Here is an 8,430-nt window from a genome sequence, read left to right as displayed (position 1 = left end):
TTTCCTGACAACTCCTTTAAAATTCCAATATTCAGTGTAAATAGGAAGGCATCTAATACTTTTTGTGTGTCTGTTCTTTGATGGATTTAAATCTATTATTAGCTTTCCTCTACATTGTTTCTGTCTGATAATAGATATTACATTATTCACTTCTGTTTGGCAAGTCTGTACTCTGGACTTCTGGGTGAATTCTGGAATGTAGGTCCAATCCAGAGTTCAAAGCTGCTCTTCTGTAAGACAAGCTTACAGTAGGAATGTGGGATTTGAGATCTAGTATTAATCTAATACTAAATCTACCATTCAATTCCTTGAAGGAATTTCACATTATATAAACTATATTTCTTCTCAAAATAATGACACACATTGCATTCATCAATTAATCAGGGCAAACGACTAAAATGAAACTAAAATCAAAACACATGAAAATCTCACAAGATGTAAATATGCCACAAGTGAGACACTGCGCTGTATTATAACTACAACTTTCCACTGCCTCTCAGCATTCTCCTTTGCAAATATGGTTGCTCTATTTGCTCTATTTGCTGCATCTAGGCTATGAATTACCTGCTATGGGAGCAGGATCCTTGTTCTATTCTTTACATGGAGATCATATCAGTAAATTGTAGGGTAGAGTTTCACACTGTTCCTACTGTTGTCAATGGACATTTTACTTTGAGCTTTGCATGAGAAGAGTATGACCCACACAGCACACCTCTAAAAAATCCAAGCCCTCCATGCATTAGGAGTAGTAAATCCAGTTTAGTTTGTTCCTCTTCCCTGTTCTGATCACTTTAACCACTTTCAGCACAGAAGGAAAGAAACTTTCACAATTCAGTTTGCAGATCACTCTAGGGTGCTTATTTTTAGGTAATAGTTCTTTTGCAATCCTGAAGCGTTACTCAAGTTCACTAAGCTGATTTTACACTATTATTCGTTCCAGTGGTCTGAGAAGGTTGTGAGGTCTGGTGATTTCAGCAAGTCTTAGAAGCAGAAGGACAAAGTTCGAACAAAGGAAAGGGGTTGATTCACTGAAAAAAAGCCATGAGTAAACCATCTTGTACTCCTCTGTCACAGTCAGCTCCTCTGTAAGTATGGGGAAATGAGCAACATTGCGAGGTACGACTGTTTGCATTAGACTACCTGATTCTGACATGTTGGCTGAGATTTCCAAAACTGATGAAGGGAATTCCCTCACTGGGCTTGAAAACCTCAATTGCTTCTAAAAAATGCATTTGCATTTCATATGTGGAAAGTATAGCATATTTTATGGATCATTCGTTGAATGCTTTGTTAGTTACAATTGCAGGAATTTGGTGTTCACTGTGAAATACTTGTTTCATATACTGCCTTGCACTTTCATAATGCCCTTGCAAAAAATGTCATTGTATTTTAATCATTATTAGAAATTAGCACATGAAAGCATAGTTAACCAGAACTGGAGATTTTAAAGGTGACCTTGAAATCTTTTTGTACATATTGCACTGGAGAGGGCAAATCAGAGGCATCTTCACTTCCAACGAATTTCAACTTTCCCCCAGTTGTCATGCAATTATTTACCAGCAGGACAGTGGGAATGCTGATTGTGCCACAGAAGTCATGCTTCGTAACACCTGTTTGTGCAGAAGATATTCAACATACATTTCAGGCAGACAAAATATAAAAGAATTGGCTGGAGTTGGAAATTTCTGAGGAGCTATGTTTTTTCCTGTGAATTCAGATTCAAGGCAGGAAAAGCCTGCAGATAATGAAGGTTGTCCGAGGGCATAGCTTTACTTACAATGGAGGCAGTATGAATCAGCAAAAGAACAGGCACACACTTATGTTTGAGAATGATTTACACAAACCCATAAATCATCCATACGAGGAAAGCTACAAGTGGAAGTCAGGAATGCCACATGTGCCATGACACATGGAGCATTATTTAAAGATCCTCTTAGAGAATGATTCCAAGTACCATCAGAGCTATCCAGAACAGGAAACTTAGTCAATTAGAGGGTAACTGAGCTAATGCTTGCAAACATCACAAATTACTCACCATCATACTGTGGTGATTGTAGAGTTGCTGAACTGGGTTATTAGCAAGAGTTCCTGACTTAATCCTTCATTTACAAACTAATGTGTTTGCCCATTGTGAGCTTGGCCCTCCAGTCTTGGGGCAGCAATTAGTGCTGCCTCCTCCAGAAACATTCACTGGATGTCTGTCAGGGCTGTGGAGGAGGCTACCAAGAATTCCCTCTCCCTGGACACTACTGCCACCCACAGTTTTAGGGACAATCGATATCAGAAACAGCTTGTTTTTTATTTTATTTTTCTTTTTTTTTTTTCCCCCAGCAGCTTTTAGATAATTTTACAGCTGTTGGTTGTTTTTTTCAGCATGGTGACTATATCTCAAAACAGAATGCCCTGAGTCAGTCACACCACGCACGGGTACACTGTGCCACAACCCTGACCAGCCCTGACTTGTGCTGCTACTCATGGTGTGTAGGTTCAGCTCAGCTCCTCAATGCAAATTATGTAGCATTTACAGAGCTAATTGATACGCAGGTTATGGAAACTCCTTGCTTAAATTGATATTATGTTCATAAGGAGAGTAATATAAAGTCATAATCAACACAGAGTTATATCTACTGTAGATAGGAATTTATCTGTACTTCCAGCAGTTTCAATGCAAAGCACAGGGATTTGCTGCTTGAATTCCTGTAAAATTGTTTGAATTTGTGACACTAAAGCTTTGCTTAGCTTGCTAAGCCTTGTTTTCCTTAAAAGCTCTGTTATAAACAGGATAAGACCTGGTCCCTAGGAACATCAGAGAATGTTTCAGTCTCCACAGGGAAACATCATTCTTTTTTAAAGACTGTTTCTGTCCTCTAGAGAATAAGCACTGTGCACAGCTTACTACCTGAGAGCTACTCAGTATAGCTGCAGGGCCTCCGCTCTGGGCTGCAGTGCATGCGAAGAGAGGAGGAACAATTCCTGCTCCCATGGGCCAAAGTCATGTCAGAGCAGCTGTCCCTACCCACTGCGGGACTGCCCTGCACAGTGTGAGGGTTTGAGTGAGTGACAAATCCTTCTCTTCCCCAAATCAAGTTGTACATAAATAAATACTAAAGGCCTGAGCACAAGAGGGGGCTGCAGGAGGCAGACAGCTCAGGCTCTCAGGAGTAGCTGTAAACCCATGCCGGCCTGTGGCTATATGTTGTAATTTTGCCCTTAAAGTTTTATGCTATTTATTTTTGTTATTTCCCATTTTATGAGGTAAAGTCAAACCTGGAGATGATCAATGGCAGAGCAGATCTGCAAGCACAAGAAGGTTGTCTTCCTGTTATTTGTTATTTGTCATCACATTTTGGTTTCTGTTTTATTTCTCAGAAGTGCTGGAGAAACTGATCCGAAGATGCCTCGAATCTATGAAGCATCTCAGTAATTGTCACTTCTGCAACATTTTTTCTGCATTGTCTCAGACTTAATTCTAGTGTTATTAGTGCTCACAGGAAGTCTTAAATATGCATTCTTTGTATTTTGGAATTAGAAATGCAGAAATGCACAAGAGCATATTAATTTTTTTAGTAATGAAAATTTTGATATGTTAAACATTATACTCTTGCCTTTCTTCTAATCTTCTATTGATTTAATATTTAAATCTATAAAATCCTTATGTAACACATTATTATTTCACCTACCCCTTCACTGTCTGGGCTGAAAACATACATCACACTCTGCTTTGTGATTTCAATCTGATTTACAGTTGAACTATATTCCTTGGTAGCTTGCATGAGCACAGATCCACCAACGACATGCTAAGAATGTGGCCCTCTGAGTTTTTTTAAGGTATTTTGGATAAATAGGTGAAATTAAGCATTCAAAAAAAAAAAAAAAAAAAAAAAAAAAGCACCACCATCATCAACAACAAAAAAGGAAACAAGCATACAAACAAATATCAACCAAACAATCAAACAAAAAAGGCCACAACATGGCCTTAAAAAACTGCTGTGGTTAAAGAAAACTTACTCAACACTATGGGTCTATCAATACAAGAAGTTCCAAGCACATTTGTACTTCAGTGTCCACGTGCCCCATACTGGTAGCTCACCGTACTTCTAATACACTTCTAATATTGCACAGCAGTGGTTGTAGCTCAGAGAACATCACAGAGAATCAGAGCTGTGTTCTGCAGTTCCAAAAAGCATTCTTGCTTGAAAGGAAATGCATAGAGCTGAAAAGCGGTGCTGAGTTCATTTGATATTTGTGTAAATAATTCTTCTTTTACATGGATTTTTCAGTTTGCTCTATGAATTTGGAGCTAAACAAATAAGCTTCTCTCCTGCTCTTAAGGTCACTGTAGTCATGTGGCCATAAAGAAACCTAAGTACACAGACTGGACTTTTTAATGGGACATCATGTCTCATAAAATTTGTGATATGTTTAAATGTTATCAGAATGGAAATAGACATAATGGATGTTGTTCCATTCATTATAATTCCATCCAAGTACCCAAATTCCATATTTCTGCTTGTATTTCTATACCTGAACCACTGATGTCTTTCACAGAAGATGAAGAGTGATATTTAACACTATTGTGTAAACTGTGGCCGTTTAGAGTGACACTTGAGAATTTCATCACTTTTTTTCTGACAAAACTACATGTGCTTATTTATTAAGACTGTTATTCAAATGATATAGGACCATGTCTGCACTAAATTAAAATGTTTATTTACCTGATTACCCATCGGAGTCATTCATCAGCATTAAGATCTTCATTTGTGGAAAACCAAATTACACAAGAAATTTCTTGTTTCATATAAAGAAGACAAATGTTTGGAGCATGTAGAAACTCTTTTTTAATTGGTAAAAGAAATTCTACTAGAGCTCTTTGTGTTACTGGCACAATATTTGCCAGATTAAATGCTACCTGAACATTATTATTTAAAAAAAGATTGCTAAAATCATAAAAGACATCAAAAGCCATACAAAGCTTTGATTGTCAAGTTAAACCGTGAAAGATAGTTTTGAAGAATACAGAAGGAAGCACTGCTTTCTATGCCAGGATTAGGCCATGTGAGTATAACCTGATTTTTTGGGGAATTTGTCTATGAGCTAATTTAAATAATCCTAGTTCTTGTTATTGCTGTCAATAAATGCTTCAATGCATAGCTAGCCATCAGAAGACTAGTTTTCCAACATACCTCCCCACCCTTTTGGAAAAAGTTACAGCACAAACAAAAATATCGTTATCAAGAGGATGAACTAAAGAGAATACGTGCTGGAAAACCTGTTTAAGCTTATCTCTGGGAAACTACACAGGAAAAAAAATGGAAAATCCCCAAACTAAAGAACAAAGAAGCTTTCTTTTGTAGCAGAGGTGTTCTTATTGAAGGTGCAGTGTAAAAAAGAGAGGGAAAAACCTATAGGAAATAAAAGGACTCAGGAAACAAGTTTTATGGGGGAAGGGGAACTTGGCGATGTCTTAGAGAATAACAAAGAAAAGCAGGAGAATTGCTTGGTCCCAAACTCACAGCTACACTGATTCTGACGCATGTACAAGTAAGGAATTATCAGCAAAAATAACCTGCACAGGTTTCTGTCCTCTTTGGTTGTATCTCCACAATAGAGTAAACAGAGTCAGATCATGTTCCCAGGCTTCAAATCTCGCTCTTCTGCCATTGTAAACTGCTAGGATGTTCTGAACTGGAGGCTCCCCCAGCATGACGCCACGCCAAGGAGCCAGTTTGGATAGGATCACCTTAATCTTTTTATTGTTATATCTGTGAGCCATTCTATCTGAAGAGCCTAAGAACAATCCCAGAAATTATTATTTTACTTGTAGACAATATCTTTGCCTCCACAGATCTCTCCCCAGGCTCCCTTCTGTGTTCTAATAAGGAGGTGTGTTTGGTTGACAGGAGATGTCCAGAAGAAAATTCCTTTCAAAAACAGACCGGCCTCTGCATCATTTTAAGTGGCAATATAATAGTAATGGCACGAGTAATGGTAATAGTAATGGTAATAGTAATATTAATAGTAATAATGCAAAGTAAATCAGAAGGAAGGTATTTGCACTGATTTCCTCTTTTGTTCTCTGTGAGGGAAGCCTTGCAAATTTTTCAGTGAAAGAGAAAATGCAAAAACTTTTCATGCTAGTATAGGTTGATGCTGCTGAAAAGCAAAGGCAGTGTATAGTCTCTGAGTGGCCAGTCTATGATATTAACAGATTGGAGACTGTCTTTTAATACCTCAGTTTGCTCTGGTTCATTACAAACAAGTGTTTTTTTTTGTCTAGACTGTCAATGTCCATGAACTCTGAAAAATCCTGACATGAAGGGTGTTATTTTACTGGATAGCTCTTTGAAATCCAAGATAGTGGCATCAACATTGTCATAGATACCACCAGAAAATGGAGGCACACAAGCTCCAGGTAGCAGAGTAAATGGCAGAGATAAGGGAGTGGTCAGAATGCCACAGTGGAAAGGAGATTTACCATTATCCACATATATAATCCACATATAATTACATATATATTTTTAATATTCTGAACTCCTTATTTGTGCTACCTGGACAAATTGAAATCTCCAACCACTGTATCTGTGGTATGAACTTCTTTTCTTGTGTTGTACAACTTCCACATCCCATAGTACATTGCATCAAAAGGTGCCAAAGAGACCTACAAGGTTTTTCACCAACAAAAGTGCAAATGGTAAAGACATGCAGTGCAGCTACAGACACTTTGACCTATGGTGCTCTTGCAACTCAATTTTGTCATCACAGATGATGAGTCAACAGAGGTATGAGTGCCAAATTCTGTAAAACAGAGGAAGCATGAGTTGAATTAAATTCAATTCCTTTAATATAAATTAGCCAGAAAACAATGTCAGGGATCATGTCTTAAATTATTAGTCTGAATCACACCCCAAAACTGATCACGGTCATTTTTAAGAGGACAAATGTTTTCTACCTTTGTGAATACCCATCCTGGCAGTAACAAGATGCTTTTAAGTTAATGTTGGTTTCTCACAACTCACAGTGTATTATCCAGATGACTAAATCACAAATACATGCTCAAAACTCCAATTTAGAATTGGCTTGGCTATCTCTGCACACACTGTATCTGTCATGTTTAGCTACTGCTGGTATTTTGCTATCAATATAAATGAATCATCCTCTGAATCACTTCAGATTTTCTCTCAAAGATCTCTTAAGAGTCATTATAATATTGTTATTCTGAATGTCAGCTCTCAATGAACTGAAATGTCTGAAGTCAGTGCTAAGACTCATCATGACTTGAATGGGCTCCAAATGTCACATGGTAAATCGGCTTTCCGGTGCTCCTTTTTTTTAACTGCTTTTTCCTCTATCACTTAATCTCTTTACTTTTCCTGCCTTGAATGTCAGATTCATAAAGCTTCAGGATATGGAATTTCTCTGATTATTGAATCTGCAATACCTAAGTAATGCCCAGCCTAGCACAGATACTGACAATAAGTCTGAGAGGTGAAGATAGAATCACACGCCTTTGAAAAAGGTGTTCTCTGAAACTACTTCCCTCCTCAGTATGAACAAATTTCATATCATGTTTCAAAATTAGAATTGTTTCCTTTCTTTTACTGAAATCTTAAAATACAAAAGTTTACCAACTGGAAGAAACCAAGGTCCTGATAGTCCAGCACTGCCACCTGAATTTCAACCCGATTTCTCAACAGCTCTGATTCTCAATTGAATCTTAATTCACCAAATTTGACTCCTTACCACATTTTTTTTCTTGAAGACTGTTTATAGGAAAGGCACTTAGCACAGAAGAGCTGGATGAAGTATTTGACTAAATATATTTTTATTTAAAAATATGCATTTTTCTAATATCTACATATTTCAAAGAAATGTGTCAATCTCAAAAAAAAAGTTCAAACTGAGCAAAAAGAAAACACCAATAAGCCCACAATATACTGACATGATTAATTATTATTACTGTTGTTGTTATTTAAGTTTAGCAGGAAGTTATGACTTCTTCCTTGTTGAGACTCAAACATTAATGTTTTTAAAACATCAGAATCTCCTTTAGAATAAAATGCTTATTTTCATCTAGTTCCACATAACAATACCTTGGTGAAACAAAGCATCCAAGTGAAGCACCTTTTGTTTTATGCAGTACATACAAGAAATTTTGCCTAGGGCAATGATCCATGGCATAAATACCAAGAAGCCCAGAGATACAAGACTGCAGAGAAGGATGGTTAATGTCTCCAGAAGGATGATGCCCATACAGATCAGGTTCAGAGGCTTGTCAGGCCCACAGAGAGATGTGAATGGCAACCTGCAGCTTCCAGGGGTGCTGCTCCTTGTGCAAGACCAGAGCATCCTCAGGACTGAAGATCCATGCAGCTGGATCTAGGTCAGTGCCTCCTACTGTGATTTTTCCCATACTTCTGCCACTATCTATCA

The 8,430-nt window shown here is 37.6% G+C and overlaps 1 long non-coding RNA gene across 9 annotated transcripts in view; it reads left to right on the top strand.

The window, feature by feature from the left end:
- Positions 712 to 8,430, top strand: part of LOC110392473 — a 29,769-nt gene continuing 22,050 nt past the window's right edge. For 2 of the 9 annotated variants that reach the window (XR_002434410.1, XR_002434403.1), the window contains exons 1-2: positions 712 to 1,085; positions 3,370 to 8,380. This is a non-coding gene — a long non-coding RNA (uncharacterized LOC110392473). The remainder of the gene's footprint in view (positions 1,086 to 3,369; positions 8,381 to 8,430) is intronic. The other 7 variants (XR_002434411.1, XR_002434408.1, XR_002434405.1 and 4 more) reach the window with 6 other exon arrangements.

Source organism: Numida meleagris, chromosome 1 (assembly GCF_002078875.1).
Source record: "Numida meleagris isolate 19003 breed g44 Domestic line chromosome 1, NumMel1.0, whole genome shotgun sequence".
Taxonomy (NCBI): Eukaryota; Metazoa; Chordata; class Aves; order Galliformes; family Numididae; genus Numida; species Numida meleagris.
Note: the sequence above shows the minus strand (reverse complement) of the source record. Positions and strands in the feature narration are given on the sequence as shown.